Genomic DNA, 10,493 nt, shown 5'->3' with positions numbered 1-10,493 from the left:
TTAAAAGTTCATAGTTTTTTTTAGGTATATGGGGTAAGAATTTATGACTCAGAACACCTTTTTGGTTTTTATGCCGTGATTTTGTCGTCTTTCGTGCTATCAATGTGATGTTATGGTCTGATAAACCTGTTATCAAGTTGTATGTTTTGGATATGCGGTCAGGTTTAGTGGTGAAAATTAAATCCAATAGTGTTTGAGTGGAATTGGTTATCCTAGTAGGACTGCTCACCATTTGAGTCATGTGGAAGCTATTCATAATTTCTTTAAGTTTCTTCCTATGTATTTTATTCAGCCAGTCCAAGTTCAAATCCCCCATTATAAATTCTTTAGCGCTGTACTTTTTGAGTATATCTGACAGTGAATTAAAAAATATGTCTTTAGCATTGGGAGGTCTATACACAACAATAAGGTTAAAATGCATCTCTGGAGATAATGTAATTTTCACTCCAGCACACTCAATGTTAACATCTTCAATTTCCATCTCTTCAGTCTTAATATTTTCCCTTACATATATCATAACACCTCCCCCTCTCCCTCTTACTCTATCCTTCCTATAGATTTTAAACCCGGGACATTGATTATAGCAGAGGGTGTAGTGGGTGTTAGCCAGGTCTCAGATAGGCAGAGATAGTCCAGGTTAGAATCTGTTAGTAGCTGCTGGATTTGTTCACTTTTTTGTGCAACACTTATATTAAGATGCCCTCCAAATGTTCCCTTTGGTTTCATTTTTTCTCCCCAAAGTATTTTTGCATGATTTACAGTTTGAAACATTTTTGTGGCTCGCTGCTTAATACTGGCTGTAGTCGAGGTAGTGTTACTCATCTTTACACTGGATCTGGTGTGACTGCTGGTCAGCAGTACGCTCACGTCGCAGGCCAGGTAGCTGAGCACTGATGTCATCGATAGTTTGCTGCGAGGGTTTGCCACGCGCGACCCACACTGCTGGTCCGTGTGCCCTCTTTGGATTATTCCGTGGATTCTGTTGAGCCCTGGTCTGCAGACGTCTCCGGAGAGGTCCGCTCCCTCCGGACGACCCCTCGGGCTCGGATGTACCCGCTGTGGACTGGGCATCTGCACGCACAGCGAATCCATGCCGCTCCAGGAGCAAGGTGTCCCCGATCTCAGTCAGACTGTATATCCAATGAAAAAGGGAAAAAAGAACAATTAAAGTTCCAACATTATAAGGTAATGTTTGCGCTCTGTGTGCGTGTATGTGTTGTGTGTGTGTGTGTGCATGTTGTCCAAAGAGAAAAGCTGTAAAGGCTTGTGGACAGTTTTCAACGTGAATTTGAAATATAACCATAAGTCAAAATATTCATCATTAGAAATTCATTTCTAATTAAAATTTCTGTTTGATTTTCTACTGTCTGTTCCATTCCCACTTTTCCACTTGAACAGTCAAATTATGAACAGGAAAAAACAAACAAATAAGTAGAACCACTCAGAGAGTGCAAACCTCCGCCAAGGCCATAGGGTCACTGACCCTAAAGAGATTCCCTCCTTGGCACAGTGATCTATTCAACAATTCAGTGTTACAACCAAAACTATGATACATACACTTTTATTTCCTGTATATTTGACATCCTTGACCATGAAAACATACCACTAGAACTTGGAATCACTTTTATGTCTGTATTAGTTCAAAAGTTATTATATAAAAACGATTTTTCGGTAATGGCAGTTTTCTTCTGGATCTAGTGCCATAACATTTGAAGCTACATCAAATCTGATAACACCTTACTGAATCAGTACAGATCCAGCTACAATTTGGTGTTAGTTGTGCATCTCTAGCTTAATTTGTCACCTCACACTGACACATTTTCTATTTTCCTTATATTTTTGCATATTCTGAATCACCAGATCCGGAATCCGGATCCGATCATCACCAAACTTTGTTGTTTGATAGAACATTTGACTATGTTACACCCTAATTTTTTTTCAAGCCTTTATGCCTTGTTTTTGTGGAGTTAGAAACTAGAATGTCAAAATTCCCCCTATCCCGCAATGGTGAAGAATCCTTTAAAAAGTTCCTGGATCCGGATCGTGATCCGGATCACCACTAAAATTAATCACTTGTTCCTCTTGTCATTTCAAACCAGTCCACAAAATTTCATCAAAATCCGTTCAAACCTTTTTGAGTTATCCTGCTGACAAACAGACAGACAAACAAACAAACGCAACCAAAAAAAATAACCTCCTTGGCGGAGGTAAAAAAGGATTATTAACCTCACTTGCTCGGTCTGTACGGGAAATATCAGACTGACGTGTTGTCAGTACGGACCTCGTTTCGCTTATACTGACAACACGTCAGTCTGATTTCCCGTACAGACCGAGCAAGTGAGGTTAACAATTCATTATTATATGGCTATTATTATATAAACACACAAACTTACAGTATCGCCCGAATGTGAAAGCTGCTGATGGCTCGTAGTCCGACTTGTTCACTTCACCTCCATGAAGAACTTTGCTAACAGATGGTCCGGTCGTTAGCTGGTAAGCTTTCAGTATGTGTTTTATCAGATGCTGTTCAGATATTTATGGAGTACATTTATGTCCGACTTGCCTTTGTAGCTTCTGGTTTGTAAAGAAAATACGCGTTTCGGACTGATTGTCATGGAAACCGGTCCAATATGGGAAAATATCCGACCGATTATCAGCCAATCAGAGTGCATGTAGCATCACAGCCATATAATAATTTCCTTTATTTCACCACATAGAAGCATTGAGATACATTAAAGAAATCACTTTTCAAGATTGGACTGGCCAAGACAGCACTGCATATTGTTAAAATAAATACAAACATAAAATAAATAGAAGTAATAAATCAAACAAATACAGGTGTTCATGTTCATTTTTGCATCGACAAAAAAAAACAAAAAACAAAGCAATGTTTACTGTTTTAGCACTCTAGCAAAAAAAGAAAAATCCTTTGGGATTAATACAGTTCTTCTTATTCTTCACATTTGTAATAATCATCACTGTTGTAATTATTGCATTAGTGGTTAGAATTGACCTGTTTTTGCCCACTACTCATGCATTTGCAACCATGCTTGGAAGTTTTATCACAAGCGTGGTTGCAACAGTGTACTACCCACAACACCAATGTCCTTATTTTAATCTATGGGTTTCTGAAGAGAATTGGACCCCATTCAGACTTCAATTGACAATCCGGCTTGAGCAGGATTTAGGTGGAATCTGGCTTGAGATAGAAAGGGTTTTTTTTTTTTGTTTTTTGTTTTTCCTGAATCTAACCAGCTAAAATTGGATTTAATCTGGATTGTTTGCTGAATCCACGCTTGGAAGTGGATTGAGGCGGAACGCAAATGTGGCTAGAATCCGGCTAGTTCTGGGATCATGATGTCAAGCGTCTTCACTACATCAGTGCACCCACAGTGTCTTTTTCACTTTTTCCCATTCTCTTCTCTATGCATTGGCTCCTCATTCAGTACAGAATGTAGTTTAAAATATTGGTGATCACTTTTAGAGCTTTTGGAATTGCACTGCCACTGCATCTGCATTCTGTAGACTGTTGAAACTTTTAAAGAGAAGCTCAAGACCCACTTGTACAAGCTTGTTTTTAAATACTATATTTGCCCACCGGAGGGCCCAGGGCCATGCTTCAGCCCACCACCCTTTTTGAAGAAAGTTGGTTTGACTGGCCCACTCACTCACTCACTCAGTCTCCTTCAACCGCTTATCTGGAAGCAGGTTGCGGGGGGCAACAGCTCCAGCAGGGGACCCCAACCTTTCCCTTTCCCGGGCCACATTGACCACCTCTGACTGGGGGACACTGAGGCGTTCCCAGGCCAGCGTAGAGATATAATCTCTCCACCTAGTCCCGGGTCTTCCCCAGGGTGTCCTCCAAGATGGACGTGCCTGGAACACTTCCCTAGAGAGGCACACAGGGGGCATCCTTACCAGATGCCCAAGCCACCTCAGCTGGCTCCTTTCAACGCTAAGGAGCAGTGGCTCTACTCTGAGCTCCTCACGGATGACCGAACTTCCCACCTTATTTCTAAGGAGACACCAGCCACCCTCCTGAGGAAGCCCATTCCTGCCGCTTGTACCCACGATCTAGTTCTTTCGGTCATGACCCAGCCCTCATGATCATAGGTGAGAGTAGGAATGAAGATTGACCAGTAGATTGAGAGCTTCGCTTTTTGCCTCAGCTCCCTTGTCATCACAACAGTACAGTAGAGCGAATGCAACACTGTCCCTGCTGCATCGATTCTCTGGCCAATCTCATGCTCCATTGTCCCCTCACTCATGACTGAGAACCCATATGTACTTGAACTCATTTACTTGGGCAACCCCTCATTCCCTACCTGGAGTAGACAATCCATCGGTTTCCTGCTGAGAACCATGCCCCCAGATTTAGAATGCTGCTCCTTATCTCAGCCGCTTCACACTCAGCTGTGAACCGATCCAGTGAGCGCTGGAGGTCACAGGCTGATGAAGCCAACAGGACCACATCATCTGCAAAAAGCAGTTATGAGACTCTGAGCTCACCAAACTGAACACACTCTTCCCCCTGACTACGTCTCGATATGCTGTCCATGAATGTCACAAACAGGATTGGTGACAAGGTGCAGCCCTGGTGGAGGCCAACCTCCACAGGAAATAAGTCAGACTTACTACAGAGACCCCAAACACAGCTCTCACTTTGGAAGCATAAGAAGAAGACACACATTAGGCCATGGGAGACTCCATTAAATTTTGGAGGTGATCCAGATCCGGACCCGGATTCTGGATCAATATTTCACTTTATACAGGCTTTGAAGGTTTACGTTAAAACTCTCACCATATTTGCACTATAGATAGCTATTGGGGCATGGAAGACTCCACCAGATTTTGGAGGTGATCTGGATCCAGATCCAGATTCTGGATCAATATTTCACTTTATATAGTCTTTGAAGGATTATGTCAATCCGGATCCAGACTGGCAGATATCGGAAATGTCTGATTGCTCTTGTTAGAACTGGTTTTCAATGGTTTTCTTTTGTAGCGAGGTCCACGTGTGGCATGATGCGATTTAAAACTTGCAGGAAGAACTTGAAATCCGGACGTTCCATTAGCAGCAGAGCTGCTAGCCTGCTCTGCTTAGCATAGCATAGAAGCCTTGGGTGTAAGCTCGCCGCTGATAATGTTCCTGATGCTGTTTTTGTAAGTTGGGCCGGTCAGGTACACTTTATTGTCTTTTCTTTTCCAGTGAACACCTTGAGAACTGTTTATTTGTAATGAAATTAGCAAGTTTTCTGCAGATCTACTGGTGGACACTGGTAAGAGAAAGGGCTTCTTCTTCTGTCGAGTTTAGTGGCAGTTTGCAAACCAACATGGTGTATTACTGCCACCAACTGACACCTTAGATTATTGCACATGAATAGGTGACCTGCTGTGGTGGTGATGTGTCTATGATTGACAGCATTAGTTGTCCAGTCACATGAGGAAAAGAAACACTAAAACAGTACAATTTGTTGTCAATAAACAATGGGAGTGTCTGGGAGCAGTTCTGTGCACCCTGCCGGCAAAACTGAGGTGGCCAATCAGAGAGAAGCATTAGGTCACATGCTGGGCACAACTTTAACGCTTGGCATTGACTGCTGTTAGACCAGCATCTGTTATGATCCTGCTCATTCTGGGCTCTCATTATGGTTGTATGTGTCTTATTCATGCTTTGACCTTCAGTGTTTTGTAATCTGGTTATGTTCCTTTAGTTATTGATTGCTTTCTCTGTTTATCATTTATTTTTTGTTGTGTAGTCATTCATTGCATTATCTGTATTCTGTAGTCTCTGATTTTGTTTTCTGTTCATCATTTATTTTCGGTTTAGTCAATAGTTTGTGTTGCCATTTTATTATTGTTTATTGTATTTACCTTCTTCTTTAGCCATTGTCATTTCCATTCTAGTTTTGGTTATAGCCTTTAATTTTCTTGTTATCCTCTTTTTAGGCTTGTCACCTTATTTCCCACTTTGCCCCTTTTTTGTTCACGTTAATTATTTTTGGTCTGTGGGCACGTCATGTTTTTCACCATTGTTTTTTTCTGTCACTTATTTCTCTTGTTTTGGTCTAGTTTGCTTTTCGTCTCACTTCACTCTCTTACACCTGTCTTTGTGTTTCTCAGTCATGTCAATTGCCAGTTTGTTTAATTTATTTCACATTTCAGCCTCACATCATAGTCCTGTTTGCCTTGTAGTATTGTGACCTTGCTTGTTTTTTCTGACCTCTGCCTTGCCGTATACCTGAACTCTGCTCGATTTTTTTGACTCTGCCTCTCTCTGCCTTCTCTACTCCGCTACACTGTGTGTTTGAACTCTGCTCATTTTTTTGGATCTTGCCTCAGTTTGTTACCTGCCTGATACCTCCACCACGCTGACTGTAATCCTGTGTACTGAACCTATTGCCAGTATCCCAGATAAAGCCTTGTTATTCACTCCATCCATCGTGTCTATGAGTCCACATTTGCTTCCTACTACCTTCTGTGCCACGCCTCCTTGAACTATAACAGCATCCCTGTGTTAATAAAGGACTCAAAACATCGTAGTTATTAATCCATACATTGCGAAACGTTTATTAAATGATGATAGGTATGGTAAAAATGAATGCTTATTTCCATTTTTACATCAGCCAAGGACATAATTACATAATCAGTGTTTATTTATTTATTTATTTAACTGTTAGCAGGATTACACCTAAACTCCTGCATGGATTTTCACCAAATTTTCACCATGGATATATATTAGGCCATGGAAGACTCCATTAAATTTTGGAGGTGATCCGGACCCGGGATAAAGATTTCCCTTTATATATGCTGTGAAGGGTTACTTTAAGTATACTTCATAGATTCTCACCAGAATTTGTACCACGCAGAGATATTAGGGCATGGAAGACTCCCCTGCATTTTAGATAGCGATGGGTATCGAGAATCGGTTGTTTTCGACAATCGTTAAGAAATTATTTGATCCACCAACATCAATAGCCTTTTTGCTTAATGATTCCTTTATCAGTCCTTCAGAGCAACCGTTGTTTTTGAAGATGTTTTATCGGAAAACTGATCATTTCTCTACATTGATTGCAGACCCTGCATCATGTCTGTAATCACCTGCTTCTGCAGTGGTGGGCACAGATAAACAAAAAATTAACTTCGATAACAGATAATCAGATAACTGAAAAGTTATCTTTGATAAAGATAAAATGATAAACCACCCAAAAATGTATAGGAGGTTACAGATAACCGATAAATTCCAGTATTGTCTCTGATACATTTACAACTACTAACAAACTGAATTTGAGTTAACACCACGGTCGCTTCTGGTAGTATCAAAAGCGACAACAGACCCAAACAATGAGCCCACACTTCTGTCTTTGAACATCTTGCCCCCTGCTGGAAGCTCTGGTTTACTACATGGTTTCAAGCACAGACACAAGCTAAGAGCAGCCATAAAGCCCAGCTCTCTAGTCAATCGTAATGCGCCGGTCAGGTGGAGGTCTTGGAAAATAAGGCCATGCTGACTTATGGTTTGGTATATAAATAAAATGAATATTGATAGAATAACTCCATTAATGTCAATTCTGTCATTTGTGCAAAGTTAAAATATAGCATATATCTTTTAATGTTGAATAATGCACTAATGCTTAAGTTTTGTAAAAACACAGACAGATCACAATGGATTCTGGGTAAAATGTGCCTCTTCTGCTAAACACTGATTGGTTGAGTCATTCATTATGTAAATCCACACGTTAATGTGATGTGTGTCGTGTGTTGGTGTTTACAGATAAATGTGCTTTTGTAAAATATTCCATTTTTTTATTAGTAAAAACAGACATTTTTATGGAGCCCTGGAAGTGTCATCGCAAAATGTTTTGCATGTGGAGAGAATGTGCGCTCATTTCATGATATTGTGCGCACGTTTTATGATGTGCGCACATTTTATTATATTGGGCACACATTTTATTATACTGTAAAACGTGCACTCAATATTGTCTTGACACATAAATACTGCACTTTAACTGCTGCACACAGACAACACCATTAACATCGCAACATAAAACTATTTTTATATTGTGCCTAAAACTCATGTGAATATATTCTCTGGGTTTTTAGATGTTGTTATTGCATTTATTTTATGTAAACATGCGAGAATCACAGGCCGTCTCTCCGTTATTTTCAATGGGAGCTGCTGTGAGCTACGCTTGCTTCCTGATCATGTCGTTCGGATGGAAAGTGAAGTTTGCTCTTTAACGTCTTGATTATTGCTCTTTAACGTCTTGATTATTGTTCTTTACAACACTGTTTGTCCTCTTTGTTTGAGACTAATATATATAATATGTCTGAAATTTGAAGTTTGCATTTATTAAATTCCAGGCAGATTAAACGTAACAGACACGGATTATTTGTTATAATTGTTTTAGAAAGTTTTCAGGGTATCATGCAGCAGTCTCTTATTAACGTGATGAGAAGCATAAAAAATTACATTTTTGTAGTATAATATTCATTTGCAACTGTCATCGTGTTGACTGCAGCGACTCTCTGGCACGCAAGGGATTATGGGATACGTCAATAGGGTGAATGAACAGTACTGGGCAGTAGATGGCAGTAGAGACCTTGAAAACTTGCCAAAACAAAATTCCAGATAATCCGTGTCTGCTACATTTAAGATGCATGGAATTTAATAAACGCAGAAGACACAATAACAATGTCTATAAACCCAGAGAATATATTCACAAGAGTTTTAGGCACAAGAGTTTAATGCTGTTGTCCGTAGAGCCTGATCAGAGTGTTTCAAATCCATTTCTCTCATGTCGTGAACGTACTGAGATTACCCTATCCTACCCATAATGCACTGCTGGGCACAGCATATATCCACACTAAAACCTTAAAAATTAGCGCATTACTTTAAAACTAAAACATATATCTGATATTTTCACTTTATAAAACTTCAGACATGACATTAATTTAAATAACTTGTCCGAAATTAGTTTGGTTAAAAGTTGAACCATAAGTTAAAAATGTATGCCTCTGGATGACTTGGGTGATATTGCCCGCATTTCAGTATGGAGTTAAGAGAAATTAGGTTTTTTTGGGGACCAGTTTGCCTTTGTCTGCAGAGGATAGAGCAGTTTCTTCTTAAAGCAGCTCTTCTCTGTTTTGCAGAGGGTAGAACTACACATTAGCTATGAAACATTTAACAGGTAGGTGCTCAACTGATCTTAAGTTTTATGAATATTTGTGGCTGTTCAGCTTTATTTACCACGTTATCGGTCTAAAAATTATTGGACAAAAATTTATTGCAAGATAATTAGTCCGATAATGGTTCTTAAAGTTATCTAAAAAGATAATCCGATAATGAAAACACATTATCTTCGATAATTATTGGTTATCGGATTATCAGAACTGTGCTCACCACTGGAACCAACAAAGCAGTGCTCTGACCCGCTGCTTCATTGGTTCTCTGCTTCGCTGCTTTTCAGAAATGGCAAGTGTGTTTCTTAACCCCTCTCAAAGTCATTTAAAGATGTCAATCATGAGTCACTTTTGTGCTGATTAAAGCAATTAACTCGGACTCTTGCCTTGTATAACTGATGATGCAAAATTCTTGCATGGTCCCTTAGTTTTTGTGAACTGTCTCCTCCACATAGATTTACCGTAGAGTTCCATATTGTTTGTATTTCTGCATAATTGATATAATTAATTCCAAGACATAATCAGTGTCTTGGAAATGTTGATGCATCATTCCCTGACTTGTCTGAAGAAGACTGGATGTAAAAGTGATGATTCGCATGTGTTATAATAAAGGGGGCACTTACGTATTCACACAGTCATTTTGGCTTTTAGATCTTTATTTCTTTTAATTCATGAAGTAGAGATTACTTTTCACTGTGAGTTTAGAGGGCATAATTTTAGAAATTTTAATATAACAAGCCTGGATTTTTTTTAATGTCCTAAAAAAAAAAAAAAAAAAAAAATCAAACGTAAAAATGCAAGGGGGCACTAACTTTTTTCAAAGCACTATATCTATAAGTGGCAATTCCATTTTGTGCTTACAGTCATTAACAAGCAAAACTCTAACTTACAAACTAATATATGTATCATGTTATTGCTTGCTATCAATTGTGTAATTAGTCTTGTTAAATCACCCCTAAACTTTCTTCAAGCAATGCCCAAAGGTTTGGGTTGCCCACGGCATTTACCACTCTTTTTCTGGGATCTCAGTAAGCCAGACCCCAAATGTTTATGCCTGCTTTTCTTAATCCTCTCAGGTCTAGGTGTATTTTCTCAATTTTTCCATACACCAGTGTAATTCCCATTGAATTCTTTTTTTTTTTTTTTTTTTTTTTTTGCACAATGCCCTTGTGTTGCATATCAAAAGGTTCAGAACAATCTCAACTTTAAATATTTGTTTACAACACTGCACTGAAAAAAAAAATTGGCTCTAATCCTTAAAAATGAAAAGTGTTTTTCAAAAATTCTCCAGATCTTTATTAAAAATATAC

Source organism: Thalassophryne amazonica, chromosome 5 (genome assembly GCF_902500255.1).
Source record: "Thalassophryne amazonica chromosome 5, fThaAma1.1, whole genome shotgun sequence".
NCBI lineage: Eukaryota > Metazoa > Chordata > Actinopteri > Batrachoidiformes > Batrachoididae > Thalassophryne > Thalassophryne amazonica.
This window is presented reverse-complemented; position numbering follows the sequence as displayed.